The sequence below is a fragment of the Pristiophorus japonicus genome, chromosome 20 (genome assembly GCF_044704955.1).
Source record: "Pristiophorus japonicus isolate sPriJap1 chromosome 20, sPriJap1.hap1, whole genome shotgun sequence".
NCBI classification, from domain to species: Eukaryota; Metazoa; Chordata; class Chondrichthyes; family Pristiophoridae; genus Pristiophorus; species Pristiophorus japonicus.
In genome coordinates, this window is record NC_091996.1 from 17,625,650 (window position 1) to 17,637,476 (window position 11,827).

Below are 11,827 nucleotides of genomic sequence, written 5' to 3' on the forward strand. Positions count from 1 at the left end.
CCCGTTGCTGGGCAATTCCAGAACCAGGAGTCACAGTCTAAGAATAAGGGGTAAGCCATTTAGAGCCAAGATGAGGAGAAATTTCTTCACTGAGAGAGTGGTTAACCTGTGGAATTCTCTACCGCAGAAAGTTGTTGAGGCCAGTACGTTCGATATATTCAAAAGGGAGTTAGATATGGCCCTTACGGCCAAAGGAATCAAGGGGTATGGAGAGAAAGCAGGAAAGGGGTACTGAGGTTGAATGATCAGCCATGATCTTATTGAATGGCAGTGCAGGCTCCAAGGGCTGAATGGCCTACTCCTGCACCTAATTTCTATGTTTCTATGTTTCATAAATCTATGCTGACTCTGCCTGACTGAATTATGCTTTTCCAAATGTCCTGCTACTGCTTCTTCAATAATGGACTCCAACATTTTCCCAACCACAGATGTTAGGCTCACTGGTCTATAGTTTGTAGCTTTTTGTCTGCCTCCTTTTTTAAATAGAGGTGTTACATGTGCAGTTTTCCAATCTGCTGGGACCTCCCCAGAATCCAGGGAATTTTGGTAAATTACAACCAATGCATCCTCTATCCCTGCCGCTACTTCTCTTAAGATGCTAGGATGCAAGCAATGTAGTCATTATTGTAATGTAGAAAATGCAGCAGGCAGCCAACATTTATTGCTCATCTGTAATTGCCCTTCAGAAGGTGATGGTGCGTTTCCATCTTGAACTGCTGCGTTTTGTGAGGTGATGGTACTTCCACAATACTGTTAGGAAGGGAGTTCCAGGATTTTGATGATGAAGGAACAGTGATATAATTCCAAGTCAGGATGGTGTATTATTTGGAGAGGAACTTGGAGGTAATGGTGTTTCCATGCATCTGTTGCCCTTGTCCTTTTAGGTGGTAGAGGTCATGGGTTTGGGAGATGCTGTTAAAGAAGCCTTGGTGAATTGTTGCAGTGCATCATGTAGATGGTACACACTGCAGCCAGGGTGCTCCAGTGGTGGAGGGAGTGCATGTTTAAGGTGATAAATAGGGTTCCAATCAAGCAGTCTGCTTTGTCCTGGATGGTGTCCAGCTTCATGAGTGTTGCTGGAGCTGCACTCATCCATGCCAGTGAAGTGTATTCCACTCCTGACTTGTGCCTTGTAGATAGTGCGAGCCAGGAGGTGAGTCACTTGCCGCAGAATACCCAGCCTCTGAGCTGCTCTTCTAGCCATAGTATTTATGTGTCTGGTCCAGTTAAGTTTCTGGTCAATGGTAACCCCCAGGATGTTGATGGTAGAGTGAGGGATATGCCAGACCACGAGGTTACAAATTGTGGTAGAATACAAGTCTGCTGCTGCTGATAGCCCACAGCACCTCATGGATGCCCAACTTTGAGCTGCTAGATTTGTTCTGCATCTATGCCATTTAGCACAGTGGTAGTGCCACATAACATGATGGAGGATATCCTCAGTGTGAAGACAGGACTTTGTCTTCACAAGGACTGTGAGATGGTCACTACCAACACTGTCATGGACAGATGCATCTACGTAGATTGGTGAGGACGAGGTCAAGTGGGTTTTTCCCTCGAGTTGGTTCTTTCAACATCTGCTGCAGGCCCAGTCTGGCAACTATGTTCTTCAGGACGCGGCCAGCTTGGTCAGTAATGGTACTACTGAGCCACTCTTGGTGATGAACACTGAAGTCCCCCACCCAGAGTATATTCTGTGACTTTGCTTCCCTTAGCGCTTCTTCCAAGTGGTGTTCAATATGGAGCGGTATGGATTTATCAGCTGAGTGAGGGCGGTAGGTGATAATCAGTAGGAGGCTTTCTTGTCCATGTTTGACAATGCCATGAGACTACATGGGGTCCAGAGTCAATGTTGAGGACTCCAAGGGCCACTCTTTCCCAACTATATACCATCTCTTATAATGACCAGATAATCTGTTTTTTGGCGATGTTAGTTGAGGGATAAATATTGGCCAGGGCGCCAGGCAGAATTCCCCTATTCTTCTTCGAAAATTGTGCCATCGATCTTTTACATCCACCTTTGAGGGCAGACAGGGCTTTGGCTGAATTCTCATCTGAAAGATGACACCTTCAACAGTGCAGTGCTCCCTCGGTGACAGCCTAGATTTTGTGCTCCAGTTTCTGGATTGGGACTTGAGCCCTTCTGACTCAGAGGCGAAGTGCTACCAACTGAGCTACGGCTGACACCTGTACTGCAGCGAGTTCTCTCTCCATCCCAAAGATGGACAACCCAGCGGGGTTTACATACCGCCAGGAGAACACCACAATTATTGTAATTAGTTTCATCAAAGAAGATCTACTAGGATGAGGAAGGAGTGAGACAAATGGACAGAAGTGCCTGCTCGACCAACAATATTGGGGCGGGAGGGGGGAATTCCCACCAAATTTGAAAATCCGGGCCATGACAAGTAGGTGATTTTTGTTATGTATGTTAACTGGGTTTTCCTGCCAGCGGAGGGCGCGACTGTCGGAATCCGAATTGTCACAGTTAGACACGTGCAAGCCGTGTATATAATGTTGGCAGCCATGTTGAATCCTCTTTGAGAATAAATAAACTGGAATAAGATCATGCCTGAACTAGCTCACCGTACTTAGCCTCGTAGAGACATTCGATACTTAACAATTGGCGGCGAGTTAAAAATATGAATTTTCACGCAACCATGTCTGTTGGAATTTTGGAGAGATTTGTGGAAGGGGAAGACTGGGAGGATTTCACTGATCGCCTCGACCAGCACTTCATAGCCAATGGATTGGAAGGAATCGATAACGCAATTATGCGCAGGACGGTTCTCCTAACCGTTTGTGGGTCAAAGATTTAAGGCCTTATCAAGAATTTACTCTCACCGACTCGACCAAAGGATAAGACTTACGATGAATTGTGTAGGCTGGTTCAGAACCACTTTAAACTGAAGGAAAGCATGGCAAGGTATTGTTTCTATATGCACAATCGCTCCGAGGACCAGAACGTGGCGGAATTTGTTGCCGATCTCAGACGTCTCGCTGGGCCGTGCAATTTCGGAGCTGCGTTGGAGGAAATGCTGCAAGACTTTTTCGTGCTTGGCATTGGCCACGAGGTCATCCTTCAAAAGTTGCTAGCTGATGAATCTCTAGACCTGAGCAGGGCCATCACGATCGCCCAGGCATACATGTCCATGGACGAAAACTCGAAACAGATATCTTCCCAGCATCGAAACTCACCGGCAAGTACCGTGCATAAAATATCATCGACAGGCAGAACTGCACACTGCAGGGCCTACTCGTCCGCGTTCGTACGACCTGTAACTGCTCAAAGTCCGCCATCGGGGGTGAATCAAATCTCGCCTTGTTGGCATTGCGGGGGCTATCATCACTGTCGATTCAAGCAATATGTGTGAAAAGGCTGTGCAACAATGAGAACACCTTCAGCCAAGGTGTTCCAACCGAGCAAGCATGCTGCGACACATCACGTGACTGAGGATGATCGATCCAGCGTGGATCAAGTGGCACAGGCAACTCAACTCGAGGTACAGGACGAAGAAGTGTATGGGGTACATTCTTTTACCAAAAGTCCTCCGATAATGCTGGTAGTTAAATTAAATGCGGTTCCAGTATCCACGGAATTGGACATGGGTACGAGTCAGTCAATAATGAGCCAGAGGGCTTTCGAAATGTTGTGGGGCACGAAGGCAAAAAGACCCAAACTGAGCCCAATCAATGTGAAGCTGCGTACCTACACCAAAGAGCTCATACCAGTCATTGGCAGCGCGGCAGTAAAAGTATCGCACGGTGGAGCTGTGCATGATTTATCATTGTGGATCGTTCCAAGCAATGGCCCAACGTTGTTCAACAGGAGTTGCTTGAGAAAATTAAATGGAACTGGAACGATATTAAAGCCTTATCATCAGTGGATGACGCTTGCACATGCACAACCTGAAAGAGGTTCTACACTGTCTGGACAGGGTGGGACTCAGGCTAAAACGTTCCCTGCGTTTTCATGGCACCAGAAGTCAAATTCCTGGGACGAAAGATTGCAGTAGACGGCATCAGGCCTACGGACTTGAAGACAGAGGCCATCAAGAATGCACCCAGACCCCAGAGTGTGACAGAGCTGCATTCGTTCCTGGGTCTTCTCAACTATTTCGGTAACTTTCTACCTAGTTTGAGCACATTGCTAGAGCCCTTGCACATTTTGCTGAGAAAGGGTAATGACTGAGTTTGGGGCAAATCTCAAGACAGAGTCTTTGAGAAGGCCAGGAACCTGTTATGTTCCAATAAATTGCTGGTACACTATGACCCATGTAAGCGGTTAGTGCTGGCCTGCGACGCCTCATCATATGAGGTCGGTTGTGTGCTCCAGCAAGCCAATGTATCAGGCAAACTGCAATCAGTAGCATACGCATCCAGAAGTCTGTCTAAGGCTGAAAGAGCCTATAGTATGGTAGAGAAAGAGGCTTTAGCATGCATATATGAGATTAGGAAAATGCACCAATACCTGTTTGGGTTTCGGTTTGAGCTTGAAACAGACCACAAGCCGCTCATTTCATTGTTTTCTGAGAGCAAAGGTATAAACACCAATGCCTCATCCCGCATCCAAAGATGGGCACTGACATTGTCCGCTTATGATTATGTCATCCGCCACAGACCAGGCACTGAAAAGTGTGCTGATGCGCTTAGCCGGTTACCATTGCCCATAACTGGGGTGGAAATACCGCAGCCTGCAGACTTGCTGCTGGTCATGATGCCTTCGAGAGCGAGGGATCACCTGTCACAGCTCGCCAAATTAGGATCTGGACCAGCCAGGATCCTGTACTGTCAAGCATAAAAAGGTGTGCCCTAAATGGAAATTGGTCTGTCATTCCCAGGAAAATGCAGGATGAAATTAAGCCTTATAGCCGCCGCAAAGATGAATTGTCTGTTCAGTCTGATTGTCTGTTATGGGGTAATCGTGTTGTTATGCCAAAAATGGCAGGGAAACTTTTGTGCGCTATTTACACAGTACCCACCCAGGCATTGTCATGATGAAGGCGCTTGCCAAGTCTCACGTTTGGTGGCCCGGCATTGACTCGGACTTGGAGTCATGTGTGCATCAGTGCAACACTTGCATGCAACTGAGTAACGCACCTATGGAGGCTCCGCTGAGTCTGTGGTCACGGCCATCCAAACCGTGGTCAAGGATCCACGTAGACTTTGCCGGTCCCTTTCGCGGCAAAATGTTTTTAGTGGTAGTGGACGCTTACTCCAAATGGATTGAATGCGTAATCATGTCATCCAGCATGTCCACAGCCACTATTGAAAGCTACGGGCCATGTTCGCCACCCATGGCCTGCCCGACATCCTTGTCAGCGACAAAGAACCGTGTTTCACTAATTCGGAGTTCCACAATTTTATGACCCGTAATGGCATCAAGCATGTCAGGTTTGCTCCTTTCAATCCCGCGTCTAATGGTCAAGCGGAGCGGGCTGTCCAAACCATTAAGCAGAGCCTAAAATGCGTGACTCACAGCTCCCTACAGACCCGCTTGTCCCACATTCTGCTCAGTTACCGGACGAGACCCCACTCGCTCATCGGGGTCCCTCCTGACGAGCTGTTAATGAAGAGCGGCCTCAAAACCAGGCTCTCCCTTGTACACGCGAATCTCAATGATCACGTCGAAACCAGAAGGCAACGGCAGCAATGGTACCACGATCGGGCGGCTGTATCACATGACATTGCTGTTCATGACCCTGTGTTTGCCCTGAATTATGGTCATAGTTCAAAGTGGGTTGCTGGCACGGTTTTGGCCAAGGAGGGGAACAGAGTGTTTGTAGTCAAACTGTTAAATGGCCAAACGTGCAAGAGGCACATCGACCAAACCAAACTGCAATTCACAGACAACCCAGAACAAATTGAAGATGACATCATCATCGACCAACCAACACACATCCAAACATCAGTTGACTCTTGTGTCATTCACGAAGACGAACCTACCATCCCTGACAGTCCTGTCAGACCGACTGCTCCGCAATGCAGCAATGGTCCTATTAACTCACCCAAGCTCTGCTTCGAACTGAGAAGATCAACCAGGGAGCAGAAGGCCCCGAACCGTCTCAACTTGTAAATACAACATGTACCAAGGACTTTGGGAGGAATGATGTTATGTATGTTAATTTGGTTTTACCTGCCACCGGAGGGTGCAACTGTCGGAGTCCGAATGGTCACGGGCAGATACGTGTAAGCTGTGTATATAATGTTGGCAGCCATGTTGAATCCTTCCTTTGAGAATAAATAAACTGGAGTAAGGTCATGCCTGAACTAGCTCACCGTACTTAGCCTCGTGGAGTTATTCGATACTTAACAATTTTCTTTTCCATTTGTCCTATAACCCCTCTGCTTATTTCATATCCCGAATTCATATTTATCTACATTATAAGCTGGATCAGCCAATTATCAGCCCTCCTCCTCAAACAATATAAGTAGCTATGGTAGCTGTTATGTTCAGAATAAATCCACAGGACTCTATCGCAAGCTCAAACTGTTGTGACCTTGATCTCGTTATTCAGATTCCAGAGTGGAAAAGCAGCATGGTGAATCACCTTTTATACCTGCTTGCCCAGGGTGCACAGGTGACTCTTAGGTCTCCCACAGGTGTGCCCCCCTAGTGGCAAATCTTACAGTTTGGTAAGATTTACATGCATTCATAATAGTAGCTTTTCCTCATCTTCCACAGTATTAACCACTCTAATATAAACTTTGAGATGAAGTTATCAACACCCTCCTCCAGATCATTTAGGAAATAGTGAGCATCAAATTCCAACATCGAGCCCCCTGTCACATGCCTCCATCTGGAATATGTGTCATTTACAGGCTCTTTGATTACTACCAATCAGCCATGGTTCATTCTATCTCAGCCGACTGTTGACAATACTGTTCCTGTTCATTTTTTCAAGTAGTTTTCCATGAAGCAGCAAGTAAACCACATTTGCTTTGTCACCCCCTATCTACATCGTTAGTTACTTGAATGAGCTCCCTTTTATAAATCCATGATAACTCTTGCCAATTAGTTTATGTTATGTCTTGGATAAAGAGTGAGACTAGATACTGCAAGCTCAAAGTGTGACCGTAATCCTTTATTGCAGATCTCAGAGTGCCTCTCCAGCCTGTGAGGCCTCCTTATATACAGGTGCTCCCAAGGGATTGTGGGATCCCTTGGGACTCCAGTGGATAAGCCTCTGGTGGTTAGACATGGTAATTACAGGTTTACATACATAACAATACTCTCTCCCCCCCCCAAAGTCAATAGTGTAACTATTTACAATGTGAGTCGATCTGGGGACTTCCTTTCCCTGGTTGATCGTCTCGGTGCAAATGCTGGTGTTGGTGAGTCGTTTGGGCCTTCGCTGGGCTGCTGCGCAGCTAGCCTTGCTGGACTGCTGGGGGTAGTGAGCCTTGCTGGGCTGCTGCAGGTGATGGGTTCTGCTTCGTGGTCAGCCGCTGGGTCGGTTGCCACTTGTGTGTGTGTTGGAGAGTCGAAAAAGGTAGAGTTTATTGTGGGTTGTTCTGGATAGTCCGTAAATCTGAGTTTGGTTTGGTCCAAGTGTTTTCTGCAGGTGAGTCCATTTGAGAGTTTGACCACAAACACCCTACTCCCCTCTTTGGCCAAAACAGTGCCAGCAATCCATTTGGGACCTTGTCCATAGTTCAACACAAATACAGGATCATTTACTTCAATTTCGCGTGATACATTTGCGCGATCATGATATGTATTCTGTTGAAGCCGCCTGCTCTTTATCTGTTCGTGTAGATCAGGAGTGGACTAACGAAAGCCTTGTCTTAAGTGCCCTTTTCATGAACAGTTCAATGGGAGGGAACTGGTGAGCAAGTAGGATGGTGTGCGGTAACTAAGCAGGACGCAGGATAAGCGAGTCTTCAGTGAGCCTTCAGTTACCCTTTTCAAGCTCTGCTTGATTGTTTGAACTACTCGTTCCACCTGACCGTTGGACGCTGGCTTAAATGGGGCAGACGTGACACGTTTGACGCCATTGCGGGTCATGAATTCCTTGAATTCAGAACTGGTAAAGCATGGCCCATTGTCACTTACAAGGACATCAGGCATGGCAAACATGGCCCACATGGCCCGTAGGCTTTCAATGGTGGCAGGGGATGTGCTTTGACTGTGACTGGGCTCTCCTCCCTTTGGTTCTGGTGTTCGGTCACCTGTGGTGGAGTGAACTCTATATCGTGTTCTTCCTCTGCTTCTTCTATGGCGTTGCTGAACCTCCTTTTTGTTTGATCCACATGTTTGCGGCAGATTTGTCCATTGGTAAGTTTAACTACCAGAATCCTATTTCCCTCTTTGGCAACCACAGTGCCTGCGAGCCATTTGGGCCCTGCAGCGTAGTTGAGGACAAAAACAGGATCATTTACGTCAATACATCGCTCCCTCGCATTCCTGTCATGGTAGTCATATTGTGACTGGCGCCTGCTCTCGACAATTTCTTTCATGGTGGGGTGTATAAGGGATAACCGGGTTTTGAGCGTCCTTTTCATTAGCAGCTCTGCGGGTGGAACCCCTGTGAGTGAGTGTGGTCGGGATCTATAGGCCAACAGGAGGCGTGATAAGTGGGTTTGTAGGGAACCCCCTTGGATTCTGAGCATCCCCTGTTTGATTATCTGCACTGCTCGTTCTGCCTGGCCGTTTGAGGCCGGCTTGAACGGTGCCGTTCTAACATGGTTAATTCCATTGCCTGCCATGAAGTCCTGGAATTCAGTGCTTGTGAAGCACGGGCCATTGTCGCTGACCAAGATGTCCGGTAGACCGTGGGCGGCGAACATTGCCCGTAGACTTTCTACCGTGGCAGAGGATGTGCTTGAAGTTAAAATGTCACACTCGATCCATTTGGAGTAGGCGTCTACTACAACCAAAAACATTTTCCCCATGAAAGGACCTGCGTAGTCCACATGGATGCGTGACCAAGGCTTGGCGGGCCATGGCCAGGGGCTAAGGGGGGCTTCCCTGGGCGCATTGCCCAGCTGGGCACACGTGTTGCACCTGCGAACACAAAGTTCCAGATCTGCGTCTATCCCTGGCCACCAAACGTGTGACCTGGCAATTGCCTTCATCGTGACAATGCCCGGGTGCCCATTGTGGAGTTCTCTGATGAACACCTCTCTGCCCATCTGGGGCATGACTACGCGGTTTCCCCACAGTAGGCAATCGGCCTGAATCGAGAGTTCATCCTTGCGTCTGTGAAATGGTTTAAATTTCTCAGGGCATGCCCTGTACGTGGCTGCCCAGTCCCCATTCAGGGCACATTTCTTGACTAGAGACAATAGCGGGTCTCTATTTGTCCAGACTTTAATCTGACGGGCTGCCACAGGTGAGCCTTCGCTTCCGAAAGCTTCAACAGCCATGACCATCTCAGCAGCATGCTCGGTAGCCCCCTCAGTGGTGGCTAGTGGGAGCCTGCTGAGTGCATCGGCGCAGTTTTCGGTGCCCGGTCTGTGCCGAATTGTGTAGTCATAGGCGGCTAACGTGAGTGCCCACCTCTGTATGCGCGCCGATGCGTTTGCATTTATGGCCTTGTTGTCGGCCAAAAGGGACGTTAGGGGTTTGTGATCTGTCTCCAGCTCAAATTTCCTGCCAAACAGGTACTGGTGCATTTTCTTTACCGCATATACACATGCGAGCGCCTCCTTTTCTACCATCCGGTAGCCCCTTTCTGCCTGGGACAGACTTCTGGAGGCATAAGCTACCAACTGTAACTGACCCTTGGCATTGACATGCTGCAACACACACCCGACACCATAGGACGACACATCGCACGTTAACACAAGTTTCTTACATGGGTCGTATAGTGTTAACAGAGTGTTGGAACATAACAAATTGCGTGCTCTATTAAAAGCCCTTTCCTGGCTGTCCCCCCCAGACCCATTCGCGACCTTTGCGTAGGAGCACGTGTAGCGGCTCTAGCAGCGTGCTCAATTTGGGAAGGAAATTACCAAAATAGTTCAGGAGCCCCAGGAACGAACGCAGCTCCGTCGTGTTACGGGGTCTGGATGCTCTCTGGATCGCTTCCGTCTTGGATGCAGTAGGGCTGATCCCGTCTGCTGCTACCCTCATCCCCAGGAATTCTACCTCTGGAGCTAGGAAGACGCACTTCGCCTTTTTCAGTCGCAGCCCTACCCGGTCCAGTCTGCGTAGCACCTCCTCCAGGTTGTGGAGGTGTTCTTCAGTATCGCAACCCGTGATGAGGATGTCGTCCTGAAAAACCACCGTCCCTGGAATCGACTTGAGGAGGCTTTCCATATTTCGTTGGAAGATCGCGGCGGCCAAGCGAATCCCGAATGGACATCTGCTGTACTCAAACAACCCCTTGTGTGTCGTGATGGTGGTCAGCTTCTTCGACTCACTCGCCAGCTCCTGGGTAATGTCAGCTGAGGTCAGGTCCAATTTTGAAAAAAATTTGCCACCGGATATCATCGCAAAGAGGTCCTCCGCTCTCGGTAGCGGGTACTGGTCTTGGAGTGACACCCGATTGATGGTGGCCTTATAATCACCACATATCCTGACCGACCCATCCGCCTTGAGCACCGGCACGATCGGGCTCGCCCAGTCACTGAATTCGACTGGCGAGATGATGCCTTCACTCAGCAGGCAGTCCAATTCGCCTTCTATCTTTTCCCGCATCACGTATGGCACCGCTCGGGCCTTGTGGTGTACTGGCCTGGCATCCGGGTTTATATGAATCACTACCTTGGCCCCCATGAAAGTGCCAATGCCGGGTTGAAATAATGAGTCAAATTTGTCCAGGATCTGTGAGCATGCTACTTGCTCCACAGAGGAAATTGCATTGACATCGCTCCATTTCCAGTTCATGACAGCAAGACAACTCCTCCCCAGTAGTGCGGGACCATCCCCTGGGACAATCCAGAGTGGCAACCTGTTCTCTGAATCTTTGTGGGTCACAACTACTGTGGTGCTGCCTAGCACCGGAATGATCTGCTTTGTGTAAGTTCGTAGCTGTGCGTCAATCGGCGATAATTTTGGCCTCCTGGCCTTGGACGGCCACAACTTTTCGAACTGTTTGATACCCATCAGGGACTGGCTGGCCCCCGTGTCTAGCTCCATTGATACTGGGATGCCATTGAGGAGCACTTTCATCATTATCGGTGGCGTCCTGGTGTATGAACTGTATACGTGCTCCACATGAACTCGCTGAACTTCAGCTTCCAGCGATTTCCCCCAGCGTTCACTTCTGCAATTTCTGCAGGTATTTTGCTCATCTCTGCAAACTCCGGCTGAGTGTGTGCCTCCACGCCTCCAGCATGAGTTATTGTTTGAAACAAAAAGGTCCCTTGCCAGTCGATCGTCCCTGACTGCCCCTGTGACTGTCCTTGAATGCGCCATTAACAGGTGTTGATGGCCCCATTACTGGCCGCATTGTCCCTTGCAATGGTGTGAATCGCCGTTCAGCTTGCCATTGTCTTTGTCGAACTCCCCCACTGGGTTCGACTACATGTTGGGGCATGCCCAATTGCCCTTGTCTGCCTGGAGAACTGTGTGCTGCTTTAACAATGTTGAAACTCTGTCCCAACCATTCCTTAACACAGTACCTCTCGTCTGTTCTGCTCGTGGCCATGCTCGCGTGGTTTAAATCACAGTTTCTCGTTGCCATTGATATGTCCTTACTACACAGTATAAATGCACACGAGGCCCATGCTTGAGAGTAGGTCAGTCTGTGACCTGTCCTTTATTCCTCAGCACTCAAGTGATGAAGGTGGGTGGAGCTTCCCCTTTTATACCTGAAGGTCCAGGTTAGGAGTGTCTCCCACCTAGTGGTCATTGTTCTCACAGTGTACAACTTCGGTC